Consider the following 24,987-nt stretch of genomic DNA (forward strand, 5'->3'; position numbering starts at 1 on the left):
AACACATTCATTTTAACCACCTGTTCCCGACCCGCCAATGACAGAGGGACACCATCTCACCTTGCCAGATCAGCTTTCACTCTCCCCACCAAACTAGAAATGTTGTACCTGCGGAGCCCCCCCCCTCCCCCCCACACCCGGGCAACCTGCACCCCCAGGTCCCTAAAGTGAGTCCCTGCCCTACGGAATGGCAGCCACCCCCACCCCTGCCCCCACCTCCAGCCGAGACACCACAAAATTCTCACTCTTTTCTAAATTTAGTTTGTACCCGAGAAAGACCCAAACACTCGAAGCAGCTCCAATATTCCCCCTATTGACACACTCTGTTCCGACACGTATAACAGCAACTCGTCGGCATATAAGGACACCCTATGCTCTATGCCCCCCGCACTATTCCTTTCCATGCTCCCGAACTTCTTAATGCGATGGCCAACGGCTCAATCACGAGTGCAAACAGCAGGGAGTACGTGGACATCCGCGCCTGGTCCCACGGTGGAGAGAAAAGTATCTCGAGCTGACGTTGTTTTTGCGGACACTCGCCCTCGGCTCCTTATATAATAGCTTTACCCAGTTCACAAATCTTGGTCCAATCCCAAACCGCTCAAGAATTGCCATCAAGTACCCCCATTCTACCCGGTCGAACGCCTTCTCAGCGTCCAATGCCACAACCACCTCTGTTTCCTCCCCCTCTGCCGATGCCATAACGACGTTCAATACCGTTCTAATGTTTGAAAAGAGCTGCCTCCCTCTCACGAACCCCGTCTGATCTTCACCTCTCACCTTCGGGAGGCACTCCTCCAGCCTACCCGTCAGTACCTTCACCAATACTTTTGCGTCCACATTCAGAAGCGATATGGGCCTATACGACCCACACTCCTTCGGATCCTTATCTTTTTTTAGCAACAGGGAAATCGATGCCTGCCCCAAGGTTTGTGGCAACACCCCCTTCCCTATCGCCTCTTCAAACATCCCCGCCATCAGGGTTGCCAGCTCATCCTTGAATTTTTTATAATATTCCACCGGAAACCCATCCGGCCCTGCCACCTTCCCCGACTGCATCCTCCCAGTCGCATCCTTTATCTCCTCCTCCACTATCGCTCCTTCTAATGTAGCCCTGTCCCCCTTCCCTAACCTCGAGTACTCCAACCCATCTAGAAATTCCTGCATCTCACGGTCTCCACCAGGTGGCTCTGACCTGTACAACCTCTCATAAAATTCCTCAAAAACCTTGTTAATCAGATCCGGAGCCACCACAAACCTTCCTGCCCTATCCCTCTCCTGAAAGATTTCCCTTGCCGCTGCTTCCCTCCGGAGCTGACCTGCTAACATACGCCTTATCTCCATGTTCATAAACTGCACCCCTTGCTCGTCTCAGTTGGTGCACCGCTTTCCTGGTAGACAGTCGGTCAAAGCTCACTTGTAGTTCCTTCCGCTTTTCCAGCTTTGTTGGGTCCCCATCTTCTGCATAACTCCTATCTACCTCCAACATCTCATCTATTACCCTCTGCCGCTCCAACCTCTCCTCTTTGTTCACCCTGGCCTTAAAGAAAATCACCTCCCCCCTCACCACCGCCTTTAGAGCCTCCCAGACGACCGCCTTCGACACCTCACGCGTACAGTTGAAACCGACATATTCCTTAATGACTTTTTCAATTTTGTCACAGAACACTTGGTCCCCCAAACGTCCCACATCTAATTTCCGCCCCGGCCTCTGCACCCTCCTTCTCCTGCACCATATCCACCCAATGCGGAGCGTGATCTGACACTGCAATTGCCGAGTATTCCAACCCCTTAACCCCAGCCAGCAAAGCCTTCCCCACCACGAAAAAATCGATCCGTGAGTATACCTTATGGACTGCTGAGAAAAATGAGTACTCCCGTTTCCTCGGGTGCAGAAACCTCTCCCATTTCCACCATTAGCCCAGCCAGCGCGTTCGCCCCCCCCCCCTGATGGGACCAGCGAGCGTGACCGTGACCTGTCCAACCTTGGCTCCTGCACCAAATTCCAGTCCCCCCCCCCACACACAATCAGTTCATGTGTGTCCAAGTCGGTAAAGGTCCCAAACACCTTCTTTGCGAATCCCACATCGTCCCAATTGGGGCCGTATACACTTAACAGCGCCATTAACCTCCCCTCCAGCGCCCCTGTCACAATCACATATCTACCCCCCTGATCTGCCACCACCTGCTCCACCTGGAAGCATACCCTTTTGCTGACCAGCACCGCTACCCCTCGAGCCCTTCCATCAAGTCCAGAGTAAAAAACACCTGACTAACCCAGCCCTTTTTAAGTCTCACCTGGTCCTTCACCCTCAAGTGAGTCTCCTGCAGCATTGCCACATCGGCTTTCAGACTTTTAAGATGCGCAAGCACCCTTGATCTCTTGACCGAACCTCCGAACCCCCTCACATTCCACGTGACTATCCTAACTGGGGGTCTCTCACCCCCCCCCACCCTTCTTATCCACCATCATCATACCACCAGACCCCACCCATGAGCCTGACCCGCCCCTATCCATTATTAACATCGAACCCCTTCCCCCCTCCCCAAAACCCCCCTACATTTCCTCTCGAATAAACATCTCCCAGCATTAATCCCCCCACCCTCGCTCACCTCGTAGGCCCATCAAAATCTGCTAACCGGGCTCCAATGTCCATAGCCCACCTCTCACCTCACCTCCGTTCACTAGCCGACTTTAGTTAGCTAGCGGAGGTGGCTCCCCCCGCCAAGACATACCGTCCCCTCCCACCCAGTCCCAGAGAAAGAAAAAACAAAAACAACAATCCGACCCATACAATTCATGAAACTAAGATATAACCGTCTCAACGCAGAACGCCAATCAACCCAACCAATAACTTGAACTCTGTAACAATGTGAAGAGAAGTAAATTACAATACACGTCAGTAAAAAGAAAGTAATTGCATTTATACTTTTTCAAGCTCCCCAAACACAGTCCACAGTCTCTCTTCCAGCTCCGCTCCTCACGTCTGTCCCAAGCCTTCTGCCCTCACGAACGCCTCAGCCGCCTCCGCTGTCTCAAAATAAAAGTCTTTGGCATCATAGGTCACCCTCAGCTTCGCCGGGTATACCATACCAAATCGCACTCCATTTTTGTACAGTGCCGCCTTCCCTCGCCCGAACGCCGCTCCTCTTTTTGCCAACTCCACCGTCAAGTCCTGGTGGATCCGAACTTCAGCACCATCCCACTGCACCTCGCGCTTCTGCTTCACCCAGCTTAACACCTTCTCCTTCATGCAGTACTGATGGAAGTACTCATTCACTTTGGGCTTCGGCCTTAATGACCCATGAGCTCAGTCTAGCTCACCCTCCCACATTAGCTCCGCCAACTTCTTAGCGAAGTACTCTGTTGGCCTTGGACCCTCTGTCCCTTCGGGCAAGATCAGAATTTTCAAATTTTGCCGCCTCGAACAGTTCTCCAAGTCCTCGAGCTTTGCTCGGAGTCCTCTGTTGACCTCCACCACCCTCCGCAGCTCGTCTCCCATCGAGGTGAACTGGTCTCTGTGCTGCGACACGGCCTCCTCCACTTCCTTCATCTTCTCGCCCTGCTCTCTCACCTCGGCCGATGTCTTTGCCACAGCTGCTCTCACCGGGGCGATTCCCACCTCCACCAATGACTTCAATGTGACCGCCGTCTCCCTCCTCAAAGCCTCCATATGCCTCGCAAACTGCTTTTCCAGCTCCACCGCCATCACCTCGGTCATCTTGTCCACCGTAAGTAGTGCGGCCCCACCATGCGGTCCTGCCTCCGCCATCTTGTCAGCACTTTTGCTCGTTCAACGGCGAGCCCGCGTTTCCTCCCTTCTTCGACGCTGCTTTTCGTATCCTCTAACGGCTTATTATTTTTCCTTTTTCTCACTCTTTCTTCCTTCTTCAATCTCAACGCCACTGGAAGTCGCAGAGAAAGGGAGATTTATAGGGAATGAAGGAGGTTACAGAGATCGGGAGGGTTGTTGGGACTGTAGGAGGTTACAACGATAGGGAAGTTCATTGGGGATGGAGGAGGTTACAGAGATAGTGGGGGTTTGGGACTGAGGTGTTTAAAAAAATAGGGAGGGTTATAATGGATGGATGAGTTTATAGAGGAGGTTATAGGGGATCGGAGGGTTGTTGGGGCTGGAGGTGGTTATAGAGATAGGGCGGGTTGTAGGAGTTGGACGGTGTTACAGAGACAGGGAGTGTTGTAGGTGCTGGAGGAGGTTACAGAGAAAGGTAGGGTTTTCGGGGACGGGGGAGGTTACAGAAATAGGGAGGGTTGTTGGGACTGGAGAAGGTTAGAGAGAGAGGGAGGGTTATTGGGGATGGAGGGGGTTACAGAGATAGGGAGGGTTTGGGGACTGGAGGAGGTTACAGAAATATGGAGGTTTATAGAGGATGGATGAGGTTATAAAGAAACGTACGGTTGTTAAGGCTGGATGAGGTTACAGCGATCGGGAACTGGTAGGGGCTGGCGGAGGTCACAGAGAAAGGGAGGGTTGTTGGAGCTGGAGGAGGTCACAGAGAAAGGGAGGTTTGTCGGTGCTGGAGGAGGTTGCAGAGTTAGGTGGGGCTATGAGGGCTGGAGGAGGCTGCAGAGATAGGGAGGATTGTAGGGGATGGAGGAGATTATAGAGATAGTGAGGACTGTGGGGGCTGGAGGAGTTTGCAGAGATAGGGAGGGTAGTCAGAGCTGGAGGAGCTTGCAGAGATAGGGAGATTTTAAGGGCTAAAACAGGCTACAGAGAAATGTCAGGTCTGGAGGAGGTTACAGAGGTAGAGCCGGTTTCAGGGCTGGAGAAGGTTACAAAGATAGGAATGTGTCAGAGCTGGAAGAGATGCAGAGATAGGAAGGTTGGTAGGTGCTGGAGGAGCTCACAGAGATAGGAATGTGTTCGGTTTGGTGGAGGGTATAGTGATATGGAAGGTAGTAGGGAATAGAGGAGGTTACAGAGATAGGGAGTGTTGTACGGGCTGGTGGAGGCTACAGAGATAGGAAGGTGTATCAAGTCTGGAGGAGGTTATATAGAAAGGGAAGGTTCTAGGGGCTGGGGGATGTTGCACAGATAAGGAGGTTTGTAGTGGATGGAGGAGGTTACAGAGATAGGGAATGTGGGAGAAGCTGGAGGTCAGAGAGATCGGAAGAGTTTTAGGGTTGAAACAGGCTACAGAGATATATTGGGTTGTCAGAGCTGGACGAGGTTAAATAGATAGGGAGGGTGGTAGAGGCTGAAAGAGGCTACTGAGATAGGGAAGGTTGTGATGGCTGGAGGAGGTTACAGTGATAGGAATGCATCGGGGCTGGAAAAGGATGCAGCGATAGGACAGGTGGTAGAAGCTGGAGCAGTGTACAGGATAGGAGTGTATCGTGGTAGGAGGAGAGTTTAATGATAGGAAGGGTTGTGAGGACTGGAAGAGGTAAAAGAGATAACGAGGATCATAGGGCCCGAAAAGGTTACAGAGATAGGGGTGGTGGTGGGAGCTGGACGAGGTTACAGAGACAGGGAGTGTTGAAGGGGCTGGAGCTCCTTAGAGAGATAGAAAGGTGTGTCAAACCAGGAGGAGATTACAGAGATAGGGAGTGTTACAGGCTAGAGTTGGTTCCAGAGATAGGAAGGTGTTTCAGGTCAGGAGGAGGTTACAAAGATAGAGAGGGTTGTCGGGAATGGAGGATATTACAGAGATAGGGAGGACGGCAGAGCTGGAATAGGTACCAAAGATAGTGTAGCCACCTGGGTTGGCCACTCTCCGACTTAAAATGGAGAACCGCAAAGACTAAAGGGAAATTCAGCCAATGCAGGCAAAGACTAGCAAGTGCAAAAATCATGTATATTGACACTTGCAAAAAAACCAGACAGCACTGAAACCAGCAGCCATCTGCATAGTAATGAGCGATTCCAAGGCACAATTGCAACACTTAAGGTGAATAAAGCCAAGCCAGACTCCTCGGCGCCAGCAGGAGCCAAGACAAAGGAAGGCCAACGGATATTTAGGGACCGCCCAGCGATCAGGGAACAACTCCAGTATTGGAGAAATCGATCCAAATGATCGGAACGCAGTCCAATCATTTGGAACCAGGTGCAGGGTCCGCCCCAGAGAGCGGGAAGCCCCTGGGGACTATAAAGTAAAGCCCCCAAGTTCAAATCATCCTTCTTGACAGGGTCACTCAGCAATGCTGAGAGTGAACTGTCCAGCGGCCGCCAACCAAGTAAGTCTCAAGTCAACGCACGCTACGAGATAGGCGCTCCTAGCTACCAGTCCATACCAGCTTTTGAATCCTGCAGACTCAGGACCTGAACGAAAGGCCATTTGTTCCCCTGACCTGGTGGGCCAATTCCGAAGCTAAGTATAGGCCTTTTAGTGATAGGAAGAGTCTAGAAAGTAGAGTTTATGCATGAGTAGTGATTTACTGTGTATAATAAATGTGTTTTGATTTGAATCTTACTAATTGGTGTGTTGAGTTATTGATCATTACTTGAACTTGAACCTCGTGGCGGTATCATAAAAATACCTGGCGACTCTGGAGCAAAGGTTAAACAAACAGAGCCAATTACGAATTAAGAGCCAACCAAAAGTTAGCAACAATAGGGAGAGTTGTAGGGGCTGGTGGAGGTTACAGAGATAGGGTGTGTTGTATGGACTAGAGGAGGTTGCGGAGATAGGGAGTGTTATAGGGGATGGAGGTTATAGAGATTCAGAGGGTTGTTGGGACTTGCAGAGGGTATAGAGATAGGGAGGGTTATTGGTGATGGAGGAGGTTACAGGGATAGGGAGAGTTTGGGGGCTGGAGGAGGTTATAGTGATAGAGAGGGGTGTAGTGTCTGCAGGAGGTTACAGAGAAAGGGAGGGTTGTTGGGGCTGGAGGACGTTACAGAGAAAGGCAGGGTTGTAGGGGCTGAAGGAGGTTCCAGAGATGGGGAGGTTTTTAGGGGCTGTAGGAGGTTGCACATATGGAGAGGGTTTTAGTGGATGGAGGAGGTCACAAAGAAGGGGAGGATTGTTGTGGCTGGAGGACATTACAGAGAAAGGGAGGGTTCTACGTGCTAGAGGAGGTAACAGAGAAAGGTAGGCTTATAGGGTTGGCAGAGGATACAGAGATAGGAAGTGGTGTTGGGGCTGGAGGTGACTGCAGAGAAAGAGAGGGTTGCTTGTCTGGAGGAGGCTACAGAAATAGGGAGGGTTGTAGATGCTGGAGGAGGTTACAGGGATAGGAAAGTGTCGGGTTAGGAGGAGGGTATAATGCTAGGGAGGGCTGCAGGGACTGGAGGAGGCTATAGAGATTGGGAGGATCTTAGGCTCCGAAAAGGGTCCAGAGATAGAGAGGGCCGTAGGAATTAACAAACAAAGATAGGGAGTTTACAGCATTAGGGAGTGTTGTAGGGGCTAGCGTAGGTTACAGAGATAGGAAGGTGTGTCGAGTCTGGAGGAGGTTGCAGAGATAGGGAGGGTTATAGGGAATGGATGAGGTGACAAAGATAGGAGTGTGGTAGGGCTGGAATGTGTTACAGAGATAATAAGGGTTGTAGGGGGTCAGAGGAGGTTATATAGATAGGGCGCGTTATAGAGGCTGGAGGAGGTTACAAAGCTACGGAGGGTTCTACGTGCTAGAGGAGGTTGCAGACAAAGGGAGGACTGCAGGGGACGGAGGAAGTTGCAGAGACAGGGAGGTTTCTCGAAGATGGAGGAGGTTACAGATATAGGGAGTGTTATTGGGATCGGAGGGGGTTCCAGATGTAGGAATGGTTATTGGGAATGGAGGGGTTTGCAGAGATAGGTAGGGTAATACAGGCTGGAGAAGGTTACAGCGATCGAGGGGTTTGTAGTTGCTGGAGGTTGTTACGGAGATGGGGAGGTTTGAAGGGGCTGGAGGAGGTTACAGTGGCTGCAGAGATAGGGAGGTTTGCCAGGGATGGGAGTGTGGGAGGAGCTGGAGGACATCAGAGAGATCGAGATGGTTATAGGGCTGAAAGAGGCTGCAGAGATATGCAGGGTTGGCTAAAGAGATAGAGGCTGAAAAAGGCTACTGAGATAGGGAGGGTTGTGAAGGCTGGAGGAGGTTACAGTGATAGGAACATGTCGGGGCTGGGAGAGGTTGCAGTGATAGGTAGGGTGGTAGGAGCTGGAGGAATCTGCAAGATAGGAATGTGTCGGGGTTGGAGGAGGCTATAGAGATAACAAGGATCGTAGGGCCCGACGAGGTTACAGAGATAGGGGTGGTGTTACGAGCTGGACGAGGTTACCGAGATAGGAACAATTGTGGGATTGGAGTTGGTTATTGAGATAGAAAGGTGTGTCAGTCAAGAGGAGGTTACAGAGATAGGGAGTGTTGTCGGGCTGGAGTTGGTTACAGAGATAGGAAGGTGTGTCAAATCAGGAAGAGGTTTCAAAGATAGGGTGGGTTGGAGAGAATGGAGGAGATTACAAATATATGGAGTGCAGGAGGGCTGGAATAGATACCATATACCAGAGATAGTAAGAAGTCTTACAACACCAGGTTAAAGTCCAACAGGTTTGTTTCAAACTAGCTTTCGGAGCACTACTCCTTCCTCAGGTGAATACTCGGAAAACTAGTTTTTGAAACCAACCTGTTGGACTTTATCCTGGTGTCCTAAGACTTCTTACTGTGCTCACCCCAGTCCAACGCCGGCATCTCCACATCATGGATACCAGAGATAGGGAGGGTTGTAGGGGCTAGTGGAGGTTACAGAGATAGGGTGTGTTGTAGGGACGAGAGGCGGTTGCCGAGATAGGGAGTGTTATAGGGGACGGAGCACGTTATAGAGATACAAAGGGTTGTGGGGACTGGCGGAGGGTACAGAGATTGGGAGGGTTATTGGTGATGGATGTGGTTACAGAGATTGGGAGAGTTTGGGGACTGGAGGAGGTCATAGTGATAGGGAAGGGTGTAGTGGCTGCCGGAGGTTACAGAGAAAGGGAGGGTTGTTGGGGCTGGAGGACGTTACAGAGAAAGGCAGGGTTGTAGGGGCTGAAGGAGGTTCCAGATATGGGGAGGTTTGTAGGGGCTGTAGGAGGTTGCACATATGGAGAGGGTTTTAGTGGCTGGAGGAGGTTACAGAGAAGGGGAGGATTGTTGGGGCTGGAGGATGTTACCGAGAAAGGGAGGGTTCTACGTGTTAGAGGAGGTAACAGAGAAAGGTAGGGTTGTAGTGTTGGAGGAGGTTACAGAGATAGGAAGTGGTGTTGGGGCTGGAGGCGGCTGCAGAGAAAGAGAGGGTTGCTGGTCTGGAGGATGTTATAGTGATAGGGAGGGTTGTAGATGCTGGAGTAGGTTACAGGGATAGGAAAGTGTCGGGGTAGGAGGAGGGTATAATGTTAGGGAGGGCTGTAGGGACTGGAGGAGGCTATAGAGATTGGGAGGATCTTCGGGCCTGAAAATGTTCCAAGATAGGGAGGGTGGTAGGAGTTTACCAGCAAAGATAGGGAGGAGGTTACAGAGAAAGAGAGTGTTGTACAGGCTGGCGTAAGTTACAATGATAGGAAGGTGTGTCGAGTCTGGAGGAGGCTACAGAGATAGGGAGGGTTGTAGAATGGAGGAGGTGACAGAGATAGGGAGTGTGGTGGGGCTGGAATATGTTACAGAGATAGGGAGGGTTGTAGATGTCCGAGGAGGTTATATAGATAGGGTGCGTTGCAGAGGCTTTAGCAGGTTACAGAGCGAGGGAGGTTGCTGCGTGCTAGAGGAGGTTACAGAGAACGGGAAGGCTGTAGGGGCTGGAGGAAGTTGCAGAGTTACGGATGCTTATAGAGGATGGAGGAGGTTACAGATATAGGGAGGATTATTGGGACTGAAGAGGTTACAGAGGTAGAAATAGTTATTGGGGCTGGAGGAGGTTACAGTGATCGCGGGCTTTGTAGTTGCTGGAGCTGGTTACAGAGATGGGGAGGTTTGAAGGGGCTAGAGGAGGTTACAGAGGTAGAAATAGTTCTTGGGGCTGGAGGAGGTTATAGAGACAACGAGAATTGTAGAGCCTGACGTGGTCACAGAGAGAGGGGTGGTGGTAGGAGCTTGACGAGATTTCAGAGACAGGGAGTGATGTAGGGTTGTACTCAAATGAGTACAGGCCCAATCTACTCATAGAATTCAAAGAATTTACAGTGCAGAAGGAGGCCATTTGGCCCATCGAGTCTGCACCAGCTCTTGGAAGGAGTACCCCACCCTAGCCCACCTCCACCTATGCCCATAACCCAGTCACCCCACCTAACCTTTTTTGGACACTAGGGACAATTTAGCATGGCCAATCCACTTGACCTGCACATCTTTGGACTGTAAATGGGAGCTGGAGCATTCGGAGGAAACTCACGCAGACACGGGGAGAACGTGCAGACTCCGCACAGACAGTGACCCAAGTGGGAATTGAACCTGGGATCCTGGAGCTGTGAAGCAACTGTGCTACCGTGCTAAACTAATCAATTTAGAGTACCCAATTTTTTTTTTTTTCCAATTTAAGTGGCAATTTAGCATGGCCAATTCACCGACCCTGCACATCTTTTGGTTGTGGGGATGAAACCCACGCAGACAATGTGCAAACTCCACACAGACAGTGACCCAGGGCCGAGATTCGAACCTGGCTCCTCAGCACCGCAGACCCAGTGCTAACCACAGCACCACGTGCCACCAGAAGGCAAACTTCAAGGTTGGCACGACAGAGAATTTGCCAACTTTTTCTGCATTCATCATGAAATTGGGAGCATTTCTTCACAGGCTACTTGCTTTGACCTAAAGGCATGAGGGCACTGCTGAGATTCGAACTCGGGACCTCCTGTTTACTAGTCAGGCGCTTAACCATCTAAGCCACAGCACTCAACCTTACCCATAAGAAAATCCCTCATACCAGGCTGGAACTACACAGCAACTGTGCACAGGTACTTTCTGAGGCAGAGCGGGGCTTCAGCAAGAAACAAAACAACAGAGATTTTTAAATTCCTCCAGCCAGGCGTTCGGACAAAGATTTATTAATTCGCCTGAACCGGGCCTGTAAACACAGCACAGAAAAACTCAATATTAAATTGCAGCCTTGGATCAAACATGGACAAAAGACCTAAATACCTGAGGTGAGGTGAGAGTGTCTGCCCTTGACGACAAGGCAGTGTGTGACCGAGCTGTAGCGTCAAGTAGCCCTAATTAATTGCGTCATTGGGAATCAGTGGGGAACTCTCTGCAGGCTGGAGTCATACCTGGCACAAAGGAAAATGGTTGTGGTGGTTGGAGGTCAATCATCTCAGTTCCACTACAGGAGCTCCTCAGGGTAGTTCATTCACCTGAGGAAGGAGCAGCGCTCTGAAAGCTAGTGGCATCGAAACAAACCTGTTGGACTTTAACCTGGTGTTGTAAAACTTCTTACTGTGCTCACCACAGTCCAACGCCGGCATCTCCACATCATAAAGTTCAGAAGTGGGGGTTTTCAGAAGACTGCACAATGTTCAGCACCATTTGTGACTCCTCAGATTATGAAGCTTTAAACATCAGTGTCGAGAAAATTAACAGGACAAAAGGTCACAGTCCCCAAAGCCTGACAATCTGCATCCCACAGTACTGAAGGAAGTCTCCCTGGAAATAATGGATGCATTCCTGGTCATCTTCCAAGATTCAATAGACTCTGTTTAACAGTTCATAGATTATCATAGAATTTACAGTGCAGAAGGAGGCCATTCAGCCCATCGCGTCTGCACTGGCTCTTGGAAAGAGCACCCTACCCAAGGTTAACACCTCCACCCTATCCCCATAACCCAGTAACCCCACCCAACACTAAGGGCAATTTTGGACACTAAGGGCAATTTATCATGGCCAATCCACCTAACCTGCACATCTTTGGACTGTGGGAGGAAACCGGAGCACCCAGAGGAAACCCACGCACACACGGGGAGGATGTGCGGACTCCGCACAGACAGTGACCCAAGCCGGGAATCGAACCTGGGACCCTGGAGCTGTGAAGCAATTGTGCTATCCACAATGCTACCATGCTGCCCCACGTTGCTGCAGATTGGAGGGTAGCTAATGTAACTCCACTATTTAAAAAGGGAGGTGGAGAGAAAACAGGGAATTGGAGACCAGACAGCATGGCGTCAGTCGCGGGGAAAATGCTCGAGTCCATTATCAAAGATTTTACAGCAGAGCACTTCGAAAACAATGGTAGGATCGGACAGAGTCAGCATGAATTTATGAAAGAGAAATCATGCTTGACAAATGTACTAGATTTCTTCAAATATGTAACTGGCAGAAGTGCTTTGACCTAAAGGTATGAAGGCACTGCTGAGATTTGAACTCAGTATCTCCTATTTATTAAACAGGCACTTTAACCATCTAACCCACAGCACCAATCCACCATCTGAGCCACCGCACCAATCTACCATCTAGGTGGAGCCACTGGATGTGGCTTATTTGGACTTCAGAAGGCTTTGGACAAAGTCCCAAATAAGTGATTAACATGTTAAATTAAAGCCCATGTGATTCGGGATGCTGTATTGAGATGGATAGAAATCTGGTTGGCAGACAGGAGATAAAGTGTAGTAACATACGGGTCATCTTACAAATGGCGGGCAGTGACCAGTGGGACCCAAACTATTCACAATATATGTTAAGAATTTGGATGAGGGGACTAAATGTAATGGGCGAGATTCTCCGTCCCGCCGTGCCCGTTTTCTGGTGTGACGCGCCCCCGCTGGCAGTGGGATTCCCTGACCCAGCAGCACACCAACGGGATTTCCCATTGTGGGCACCCCCACGCCATCGAGAAATCCGCGGTCGTGAGTGCGGAGAATCCGCTGACTGAGAATCCAGCCCAATATCTCCAAATATGCAGATGACACAAAGCTGGGTGGGAGGGTGGGCTGCGATGAGGATACCTTAATGTAGGTCTCAGGGATCACAAAAGGCCAGTGTACTGGTACAGCAAGTCATTTGGAAAGCTCATAAAATGTTGTTTATCGCAAGGAGAATTGATTACAACGGTAAGGAGGTGATGCTTCAAAGTCATCCAGACCACTGGCGAGGCCACATCTGGAGGACCGTGTGGAGTGTTGGTCTCCTAATGCAGCGAAGGACGTAAATGTGTTGGCAGCAGTTGAGAGAAAGTTGACCAGACTAATCGCTGGAATGGACGGATTGTTTTGTGAGGAAAGATTGGAGAGGTTGCTCTGTTTCCACGAGAGTTTAGAAAAGTGAGAGGTGACTTGACTAAAACCTTTAAGGTCTCGAGCGGCTATTGACAGGGAGAGGATGTTCCATCTTTTGGGAGAATCTAGAACTAGGGGGTGGGGTGGGGGGGGGTGGGGGGGGGGGGGTCACTGTTTAAAAATAAGGGGGTAGCTCATTATCGACAGAGATAAGGAAAATGATTTTCTCTCAGAGGGTCCCAGGTTTCTGGAACTCGCTTCCTCAAAAGGCAGTGGAAGCAGAATCTTTGAATATTTTTAAGGCCGGGCGAGATGGATTCTTGATTAACAAGGGGGTTAAAAGTTATCGGGGTCGGTAGGAATGTTGGGTTGAGGTTACCATCAGGTTAGCCTCGATCTTCATGAATGGGAGAGCAGGCTGGAAGGGCCGAGTGGCCTACTGCTCCTAATCTATATTGACGTGCGTATCTTTATTTGTACGGCCATTGGAAAATCTTTTTCAATCAGCAGAGGAGGCAGATATCTGGGGAGGGATTCTCCGCAAATGGCGCGATGTCAGCCGACCGGCGCCAAAAACGGTGTGAATAAGTCCCGCATCGCGCCACCCCAAAGGTGCGGAATTCTCCTCACCTTGAGGGGCTAGGCCCGCTCTGGAGTGATTTCCGCCCCGCCGGCTGACGGGAAAGGTCTTTGGCGCCCCACCAGCTGGCGGGGAAATTACTTTGCCGTGCGACCAATGCTCACGGCATCCCCGCGCATGCGCAGTGGAGGGGGTCTCTTCCACCGCCGCCATAGTGAAGACTATGGCGAAAGTGGAAGGAAAAGACTGCCCCCACGGCACAGGCCCGCCCGCGGATCGGTGGGCCCCGATCGTGGGCCAGGCCACCGTGGGGGCACCCCCCGGAGCCAGATCGCCCTGCGCAGCCCCCCCCCCCCCAGGACCCCGGAGCCCGCCCGCGCTGCCTTGTCCCACCGTTTGAAAGGTGGTTCAATCCACGCCAGCTGGCGTGGGCTGACAGCGGTGGGACTTCGGCCCATCGCGGACCGGAGAATCGCCGGGGGTGGGCCCGCCGACCGTCGCGGTTTCCGCCGACCGGCGCGATTCCCGCCCCCGACGAATCTCTGGTGGCGGAGAATTCGGGGCACGGCGGGGGCGGGATTCACGCCAGCCCCCGGCGATTCTCTGACCCGGTGGGGGGTCGGAGAATCACGCCCCAGATGTCTTTTGTTTATCCGTGCTGGCTCAATCTGGAATTTCAACTTTGACAGATATAAAGCTGCAGGTTCCACACTTTGGAAGATAGAGGAGAAGAGAGGCCAGTCTGTGATGAGGAAACAAGATCAAATAATAATAAACAGGTATTGAAGACAAAACCTGCACCTGTCTAAGAAAGGACAAATGGAACGGATCACTAAACAGACAAAAAAAAAACTACAATAGGCTTTACTGCACTTAGAATCCAATGAAAAGAACGGTGATTAAAGTGGTTCAAGGTGAAGAAGAGGGCAAGGGGAGATTAACACAGGGGACAGATTTTCTTACAGAGAGTAATTCCGTTGAACAAAAGCTTCCCAGTAATAAAGTAATTCACCTTAACTGGAAGGTATGTGAAATGCTGAGGACTGCGGAAGCATTTTGCTCCCTGCTTTGATAGTGTGTCCGGTACTATGCTTTGTAATGGTCAGACACTCCCTCATAGATCCGCAGTCAGGGAACGTGTAAGCGGACTCAGGTTTCTCTCTCTCTCACTTGCTGAAAAATTGTGGCCCATTTGTGGATCTTCCCACAGTGTCCCAGCAGTGAGTGTACACGCCTGCAGCCCCAAGCCTTTCCCAGAGTCCAAAGTCAAGATGATAATAGCTCCAAGTAGTGAGGACGCAAGGGAAAAGGAGATAAAACAGGGGGGAATGTTTTAAAAATATATTTAAAGGGAGACAACTTCTGACCATGCCAAGGCCCAGGCCGCAGGCTTTTTATTCCAGTTATCCACAGCCAGATTCCAACCCTAGGCTCCAGATTCCAGACCCAGACTCCAGGGCCAGGCCAGTCAATTGGCTTAAGGCCCATCTAGTCTCCAGGCTTAGTTCCAGCTCAGGCCCAGGCTCGAGGCCTGTGCTCCAGGCCTCAGCTCCGGCCTGGGCTCACAATCCAGCTCCATCTCAGACCCGGGGTACAGGACACACTTCCAGCTCAGGCCCAGACCCATGCCCCAGCTCCAACTCCAGCTCAGGCTCCAGCTCCAGCTCAGGCCCAGGCTCCTGCTCCAAGTCAGACCTAGGCTTCAGTTGATAAGCTAAAGGCTCCGGCCTCCTGGCCATGAACCAGACGAGTAGGATTCAGGCCCAGGCTTCCACAGGCATGCCCCAATCCCCTGGCCCAAATTCCAGTCTCCAGCTTCAAAAACCAGACTCCAAGTCCAGAATTCAGGCCCTACCTACAAGCCCATACATCAGGCCCTGACTACATGCCAAAGCCCATGCTTCAACGCAGGCTCCATGAAGGCTCTGTTCAGAGACGCCACAGAGACTGATTAATGAAGACAGAACCACGTAGGCCCATGACACAGTCATTGGCCAGGTGATGTGGTGGTCTCCCAGTCTAGGCACCCTTAAGACCAAGGATAGGTTTGAGACTCTATTCCACATCACCCTTGAGATTTGAGAGCCCTCTTCACAAGATTGTGTCAGAGAGGTTCAATTTTAATTCATCTCTCATGATAAATTTGTGGGATTTGGCATAACCCAGTTCAAACCCCACCTTGGCTTTGGGGAAACTAGGTTCAGTGAATTAACTAAATCAGAGACCAAACGCTAGCACGAATAATGTGATCTCACAACTATTGGACTTGAACTGATGGGTTCACTGATATACTTTATAGGGAAAGGAACATGCCGCCTCTCCCCGACCTGGTCTACATGTGACTACAAACCATCAGAAATGTGGTTTGACTCAAAATGCTCTCTGAACTGGCCTAGCAAGCCCCCCGCCTTTCAAGAAGGCAGCTTGTTGCCAGCTTCTCGAGCATAATAGGAAAGGGGCAGTAAATATAGCATTTGCCAGTGATGCCAGCATCCCGGGAGTAAATAAAATAAATCAGCAGCGACAGATCTAGAAATGAGATGGCGAAATTTTCTTGCACTATGTGCGGGGCAGCCTTGTGGATAGCACAAGTTGCTTCACAGCTCCAGGGTCCCAGGGTCAATTCCGGCTTGGGTCACTGTCTGTGCGGAGTCTGCACATCCTCCCCGTGTCTGCGTGGGTTTCCTCCGGGTGCTCCGGTTTCCTCCCACAGTCCAAAGATGTGCAGGTTAGGTGGATTGGCCATGATAAATTGCTCTTAGTGTCCAAAATTGCCCTTAGTGTTGGGTGGGGTTACTGGGTTACTTGGAGGTGGAGGTGGAGGTGGAGGTGGAGGGTGCTCTTTCCAAGAGCCGTTGCAGATTCGATGGGCCGAATGGCCTACTTCTGCACTGTAAATTCGATGATATGATAATCAGAATCCTGAATGATCTAAAAGTCACTGACAGGCGTTTAAAACCATACCAAAGTGTGACAGTCCTGCCAAATCCAATTGAACATGGTGGTTGATATCTCAAAAAACTAACCGGGAAAGGAGGCACCACAAATATTCCCACCCTTGGCTGGAGGAGTTAGTGCAGAAGACAAGGCCCAAGCTCCAACTCTACTGCAGGCACATATAGCTCCGACCCGTGGGCTGAGGCTCCTGACACCTGGGCCCGGGCAGGGACAAGTTCGAGGCCCAGGCTCTAGTCAAGCTCACTGGCTCACACTTCAGCATTTGCGGTTACCTCCACCCAGATGTGCCAAGTGGATGACCCATCTCGGCCTCCTCCGAAGATCTCCAGCAGCACAGATGCCAGTCTTCAGCCAATTCAATTCACTTGACGTGATATCAAGGAATGCCTGAAGGAGAAAAAGATGCGGCAAAGGCTTTGGGCCCTGACAACATCTCAGTTACAGTACTGTACGGAACGTTTGTGCTCCAGAACTTGCTGTGCCGCTCGCCAAGTAGTTCCTGTACAGCTGCAAACTATCAAATACCTGATAATGAGGAAGCTCTGTCATGTCAACAAAAAGCAGGTCAAATCCATCTGCCTTTCCTTGACATTCAATGGTGTTACAATCACTGAATCCCCACTATCAATATCCTGGGGTTTACCATTGACCAGAAACTGAACTAGACTAGTCACATAAATATTGAAGATACCAGGACAGGCCAGAGGCTAGGAATGCTACGGTAAGGAACTCACCTCCTGACTCTCCAAAGCCTGTCCACTACCTACAAGGCACAAGTCAGGAGTGTAATGGAATACTCTCCACTTGCCTGGATCATGGCAGCTCCAACAACGCTCAAGAAGCTCGACACCATCCAGGAGAAAGTAGCCCACTTGAGTCCAACTATCACCTTCAACGGCCACTCCCCCTTGCAGAGTGGCAGCAGCATGTACCGTCTCTACATGAGGTAGTGCAGGGACTCACTGAAGCTCCTTACACAGCACCTTTCACATCTCTGACCACTACTACCTAGAAGGGCAAAGGCAGCAGATGGAGAGCTGCCAGTCGCTTTCCACGCCTCACGCTATCCTGGATAGCCATATGGAAATCTATCGGTTGGGTGGCGCAGTGTTTAGCGCTGCTGCCTACGGCACTGAGGAGCTGGGTTCGATCCCAGCCCCGGGTTACTGTCGGTGTGGAGTTAGCACATTCTCCTTGTCTCTTTGTGGGTTTCACCCCCACAACTTAAAAATCCGCAGGGTAGGTGGATTGGCCGCGCTAAATTGCCCCTTAATTGGAAAATAATTGGGTGCTCTCAATGTCTCTTAAAAATTTGTACATTAAAAAAAAGGAAATAATTCGGACGTTCCTTCACTGTGACTAGGCCCAAAGCCTGGAACCCGTGGGAATGTGGCTCTGGTGCCAGTGCTCGGGTCGTCGGTCTCCCCTGCTCTTCGGCGGCTGGGGCCTCCACCTCGCCTCGTGGATCCACCGGCTCGTCCGCCCGTTGCTCCTGGCCCTTTCTGCCGCTTCTGCCCTCTCGTCGGCTTCTCGAGCTCCCATTTGCCGACAACCTCCGCTGCTTCTTTTCCTCCGTTGGGATTGTTTTCTGTTGATTTTTCGGGCCCAATTCTGCTAAAAATGTCTTTCTTTGGTTCTCGTTGGGAGGAGAGCCACCCTAATGTGCTTCCGCTCAGCACACCATCGTCACTGGAAGTCCCAAATGGGTTTTTACAGCAATCGAAGAACAAAGAACAAAGAAAAGAACAGCACAGGAACAGGCCCTTTGGCCCTCCAAGCCTGTGCCGACCATGCTGCCCGTCTGAACTAAAATCTTCTACACTTCCTGGGTCCGTATCCTTCTATACCCATCCTATTTGTGTATTTGTCAAGATGCCCTTTAAATGTCACTATGGTCCCTGTTTCCACCACCTCCTCCGGTAGCGAGTTCCAGGCACCCACTACCCTCTGTGTAAAAAACTTGCCTCGTACATCTCCTCTAAATCTTGCCCCTCGCACCTTAAATCTATGCCCCCTAGTAATTGACCCCTCTACCCTGGGGAAAAGCCTCTGACTATCCACTCTGTCCAGGCCCCTCATAATTTTGTAGACCTCTATCAGGTCGCCCCTCAATCTCTGTCATTCCAGTGAGAACAAACCGAGTTTATTCAACCGCTCCTCATAGCTAATGCCCTCCATACCAGGCAACATCCTGGTAAATCTCTTCTGCACCCTCTCTAAAACCTCCACATCCTTCTTGTAGTGTGGTGAACAGAATTGAACACTGTACTCCAAGTGTGGCCTAACTAAGGTTCTATACAGCTGGTTGCTGGTTAATCGACAGTGGTTTCATGGTCATCATTAGCCTTTTGAATTCCAGATATTTTATTGATTTTAAATTCCACCACCTGCCATGGTGCGATCTGATTGGGGGTCCCCAGATCATTACCCTGGGTCTCTGGGTTACTAGTCCAGAGACAATGCGACTATGCCACCGCCTCTCCACAGGTGTCTCCCATGTAAGTACTGGTGGAATTTCTTGACGCCAAAGACTATTGATAGTCATTCTCTATTTGTGAGTAGTCTTTTTTCACCTCTGAGATGGTTTTTGACACACACCCTACTGGTCTTTCAGAGCTGCCGTCAATCTCATGGGACAACACTGCAGCAACACCAGATGGAGAACTGTCGCAGGTCAACATCAGCTCTTTCGATGGGTCGAGTTGCACTAACAGGGTTTGAGAAATGCAGAAATAGTTTCACTCTGTGATGCGCAACCAATTACACTCAAGACGAAGTGATTCATAACTGAAGGTTTTAATCTGCTAGAACTCTTCCCCAGCAGCTTCGATACAGAAAGTGAAGGCTGCTGGGATGGCACCGTTTCTTATACTCCGCCTCTCAGGGCGGAGCTACGGACAACAGCCAATGGTAGACTCCTGGGTCTAACCAATGGTCATCCACCTCTTAGGTACCTCAATACCTGGTACTACCACAGTCACCCTCTGTTAAAAAAGTGCCCGGCGGGGGTGGTGGCCAGCGTTAATAGTCGCCTTTAGCATGGTATGACCAGGTATGGAGGTACCGTGATGTCGAGGGTATTTACAAAGTGTTCATAGTGCAGCAATCAGTTGATCGGGTGGCCTGGTCGTCCTTCTGGAGCGTCTGGGCCTCGGCGGTCATTCTGATGGGGGACCTGGCGGTTGCGACTCCGGGAGCGTGATGTCATCCTCCCTGGCAACTTCATCACCCCTAGGCGGCGCTGTTGGGGCAAAAGGTTGACGGGGGGGGGAAGGCGCCTGTAGGGGGCATCGGTGTGTGGTCGGGCCTAGGCAGGAGCGGTGGGAGTACTGACCCTCCCGTTAGGTGCTGTGAGGGGGGTGGGGGCAATGGTTCGGGTGCGCGTGGGGTTCCGGCGGGTGCCAGGTCCCGAAGGGAGACTGTGTCTTGCCGGCCGTGAGGGAATGCCACGTAGGCGTACTGAGGGTTCGCGTGCAGCAGGTGGACCCTCTCGACTAACGGGTCCGATTTGTGCGCCCTCACATGTTTCCGAAGCAGGATGGGTCCGGGTGTCGCTAGCCAGGTTGGGAGCGAGGTCCCGGAGGAGGACTTCCTGGGGAAAACAAGGAGACGTTCGTGAGGTGTCTGGTTGTACAGAGCAGCGACCGGATGGCGTGGAGGGCCACCGGGAGGACTTCCAGCCAGCGGGAGACTGGGATATTCCTGGACCGTAGGGCCAGCAGGACGGTCATCCAGACCATTCCGTTCTCCCTCTCTACCTGTCCGTTACCCCGGGGGTTGTAACTTGTCGCCCTGCTCGAGGCGATGCCCTTGCTGAGCAGGAATTGACGCAGTTCGTCGCTCATAAAGGTGGACCCCCTATCACTGTGTATATGCAGGGAAACCGAACAGTGTTCAGATACCCTGCAGGGCCTTGATGACGGTGGTCGTGGTCATGTCTGGGCAGGGGATGGCGAATGGGAACCGGGAGTACTCGTCAATCACGTTAAGGAAGTACGTGTTGCGGTCGGTGGAGGGGAGGGGGCCTTTGAAATCCATGCTGAGGCATTCAAGGGGACGGGAAGCCTTTATCAGGTACGCCCTCTCTGGCCGGTAGAAGTGCGGTTTGCACTCCGCGCAGATTTGGCAGTCCCTGGTGACTGTCCTGACCTACTCGATGGAGTAGGGCAGGTTGCGGGTCTTGATAAAATGGGAAAAGCGAGTGACCCCTGGGTGGCAGAGGTCCTCGTGGAGGGATCGGAGGCGGTCCACTTGTGCGGTGGCACATGTGCCACGGGACAGGGCATCAGGAGGCTCGTTTAGCTTCCCGGGACGGTACAAGATCTCGTAATTGAAGGTGGCTAGTTCTATCCTCCACCGCAAGATCTTGTCGTTCTTAATCTTGCCCCGCTGTGCATTATCGAACATGAAGGCAACCGACCGTTGTCCGTGAGGAGAGCGAATCTCCTGCCGGCCAGGTAATGCCTCCAGTGTCGCACAGCTTCTACTATGGCCTGGGCCTCATTTTCGACCGAGGAGTGACGAATTTCGGAAGCATAAAGGGTACGGGAGAAGAAAGCCACGGGCCTGCCCGTCTGGTTGAGGGTGGCCGCCAGAGCTACGTCGGACGCATCGCTCTCGATCTGGAAGGGGAGGGACTCGTCGACGGCGCGCATCGTGGCCTTTGCAATGTCTGCTTTGATGCGGCTGAAGACCTGGCAGGCCTCCGTCGACAGGGGGAAGGTTGTGGACTGCATCAGGGGTCGGACTTTGTCTGTGTAATTGGGGGGACCCACTGTGCGTAATAGCTGAAGAACCCGAGGCAGCGCTTCAGGGCCTTGGGGCAGTGAGGGAGGGGGAACTCCATGAGGGGGCGCATGCACTCAGGGTCGGGACCGATGACTGCACTTTGCACTATGTAGGCTAGAGTGGCTAGACGGTCGGTGCTAAACACGCATTTATCCTTATTGTATGTCAAATTAAGGATTTTCGCGGTCTGGAGAAATGTGCGGAGGTTGGTGTCGTGGTCCTGCTGGTCGTGGCCGCAGATGGTGACGTTATCCAGATTCGGGAACGTTGAGCGTAAGCCGTACCGGTCAACCATTTGGTCCATCTCTGACTGGAAGACCGAGACCCCATTCGTGACACCAAAGGGAACTCTTAAAAGTGATAGAGCCGCCCGTCTGCTTCAAAGGCAGTGTACTGGCGGTCACCATTGCGGAGGGGTAGCTGGTGGTAGGCGGACTTGAGATCCACCGTGGAGAAAACCTTGTATTGCGCGATCCTGTTCACCAGGTCGGCTATAGGGGAGAGAGGGTACGCGTCCAGCTGCGTAAACCTGTTGCTGGTCTGACTGTAGTCGATGACCATCCTATGTTTCTCCCCAGTCTTTACCAACACTACTTGAGCTCTCTAGGGATTGTTGCTCGCTTCGATGACCCCTTCCCTCAGCAGCCTTTGGACCTCTGACCTGATGAAGGTCTGGTCCTGGGCACTGTACCGTCTGCTCCTGGTGGCGATGGATTTGCAATCCGGGGTGAGGTTCGCAAACAGGGACGGCGGGTCGACCTTAAGGGTCGCGAGGCCTCACACAGTAAGGGGGGGTATAGGGCCGCCGAATTTAAAAGTAAGGCTTTGCAAATGGCATTGGAAGTCCAGCCCCAGGAGGGTAGCCGCGCAGAGGTGCGGCAGGACATACAGGCGGAAATTGTCGAATTTCCTGCCTTGGACAGTGAGGTTCGCTAGGCAGAACCCCTTTATCTCCACCAAGTGCGACCCGGAGGCCAGGGAGATCTTTTAATTTACGAGTTGGGTTACAAGAGAACAGCGCCTTACCATGTCGGGGTGAACAAAGCTTTCTGTGCTCCCAGAGTCAATCAAGCACGACGTCACGTGGCCGTTGATGGAGATCATCGTTGTAGCTGTTGCCAGTGTCCGGGTCGACTTTGGTCCAGTGTCACCGAGGCCAGCTGAAGCAATTGAGAATTCTGATCGGGCAGCGTGTAGTCGGCTGTGCTGGGGGCCTGGGGCACAATCCAAGATGGCGTCACCCATGGGTCGCACATGGTGTCTGGGGATGAAGAAGATGGCGGCGGCGATGGACAAAATGGCAGCATCGTGTCCGGGGGGCAAAATGGCCACGCCCGTGGGTCGCATGTGGCCTTAGGATAAGGGGGTGGTGGTGAGCGCTGGTCGATCGGGGCCTGAAGGGGGGGTGGCCGATAGCTTCTGGAGCCCACGGCCACGCGCGGGCCTGGCAGACCCCCACAAAGTGGCCCTTCTTGCCGCACCCTTTGCAGGCGGCGGTGCGGGCCGGGCAGTGCGGGCGGGGATGATTCGCCTGCCCGCAGAAGAAACAGCGGGGCCCGGCGGCGTTAGTGGGCTGTCTCATAGCGCAGGCTTGCGGGGTCAGGGGGAAGGCCTGTGGGGCTGCCGCTGCGGGATGCCACGCAGCCCAGGGGGCCATCGCGCGTTTGGGCCCAAAAGACTGCGCGTTTTTGTAGGCAACATCCATGGACCCTGCCAGGGCCCATGCCTCTGTAAGTCTCAGAGTGTCCCTTTCAAGAAGTCTTTGGCGGATATCCGGGGAGCTCATACCTGCTACAAATGCATCCCTGATTAAAAGTTCCGTGTGTTCGCTCCCCAAAACTGGCGAAGTTTTGGCCACAGTTTCAGCCCAGCACCAGCAGCGCCCGGTACAAATCTTCCAACGTTTCCTCGGGGCTTTGCTGCCTAGTCGCCAGCAGGTGACGAGCGTAGACCTGGTTCACAGGGCGGATATAATGTCCTTCTAGCAGTTTGATCGCGGTAGCATAGTTCTCCGCCTCCTCTGAGGTACCGCAATACCTGGTACTACCACACTCAGTTGAAAGCTTCCTCCTGGGGAAACTTCCAAGACCAACAATGTTGTTTCTTTGGCTGAATGTACAAGGGACCCGGTGACCTCACACAAGCTTTGCATGCAGGTCTTCAATTGTTGAGATTGAACATTTATCCAGTTTGGCGGCTTGATTAACTGTAAGCTTATAATTGCCGCAAATGCAGGCGTCCTTGCCTGGATTCAATACAGGGACTATAGGTAATAACAATAATAATAATCGCTTATTGTCACAAGTAGGCTTCAATGAAGTTACTGTGAAAAGCCCCTAGTCGCCACATTCCGGCGCCTGTTCGGGAGGCCGGTACGGGAATTGAACCCACGCTGCTGGCATCGTTCTGCATTCCAAGCCAGCTGTTTAGCCCACTGTGCTAAACCTCATTCCGAGAACCACTCTGGCTGGATAATGCCTGGTTCTTCCAACCTATTTAACTTGTCATCCACTTTCTCTCATAAGCCATATGATACCGGTCTTACTGTGGCGAGTCAGGGGCTCGCCCCTGGATCCACATAAACATTAGCTTGGAGCCCTCTGATTTTGCCTAATTCATCACAGATGATACTCTCATATTTTCTAATCAGTTCGGGCAGTCAATCTTCCTGCACTTGAAAAATCACGGCCCAATTCAACTTGATTTCTTCAAGACAATCACAGCTGAGAAGGCTTGATCTTTCACCCATCACTATTAATACTGGTTTGGCGGCACGGTGACACAGTGGTAAGCACTTCTGCATCACGGAGCTGAGGACCCGGGTTTGATCCCGGCCTCGGGTCACTGTCTGTGTGGGGTTTGCACATTCTCCCCATGGGTCTCACCCCCACAACCCAAAGAGGGAGATGAATTGGCCACGCTAAATTGCTCCTTAACTGGAAAAAATATTTGGGTATTCTAAATTTATGAAAAAAACTATTCTCACTGGGAGCTGGGTAGACTGCTGTCCAGAGCTTACAGATACCACAGTAATGCCTGTTATTTTTATTGGTTCTCCTGTACACGTCTTCAATTTGAGAGAAGTGCTCTTCAAATCCAATTGTTGGGTTCCCTGTCTTAGGTACAGAAGGATATGCTTGCCAATCACAGTGGCTGATTTCCCTGTATCCACTTCCATCTTAAGAGACTTCCCATTTACCCGGAGAGGAAGCGTTGCGGGTCTATCATGCCTTTTCTTAGATTAAACAGAGAGCGAATACCGGAATCACGAGGTCCAAGCTCTTCCACATTGGACACTTGCAACGTCTTAGTTGACCGATTACTCAGCAATCTTGACTGAGCTCGCCACAGTTTTGTCAAATGTCCTCTTTTGTGACAATAAACGCACAACCTCATTAAACCAACATGATTCAGGAGTGTGGTTACCTCCACATCAGTAACATTACAGTTGAAGCATTACTGACGGATCGTCAGTTCTGGACCTGCAATAACGCCCATGAGACCCACGGGGGTGACCATGGGGCTCGAGGAAT

Source organism: Scyliorhinus torazame, chromosome 4, assembly GCF_047496885.1.
Source record: "Scyliorhinus torazame isolate Kashiwa2021f chromosome 4, sScyTor2.1, whole genome shotgun sequence".
NCBI classification, from domain to species: Eukaryota; Metazoa; Chordata; class Chondrichthyes; order Carcharhiniformes; family Scyliorhinidae; genus Scyliorhinus; species Scyliorhinus torazame.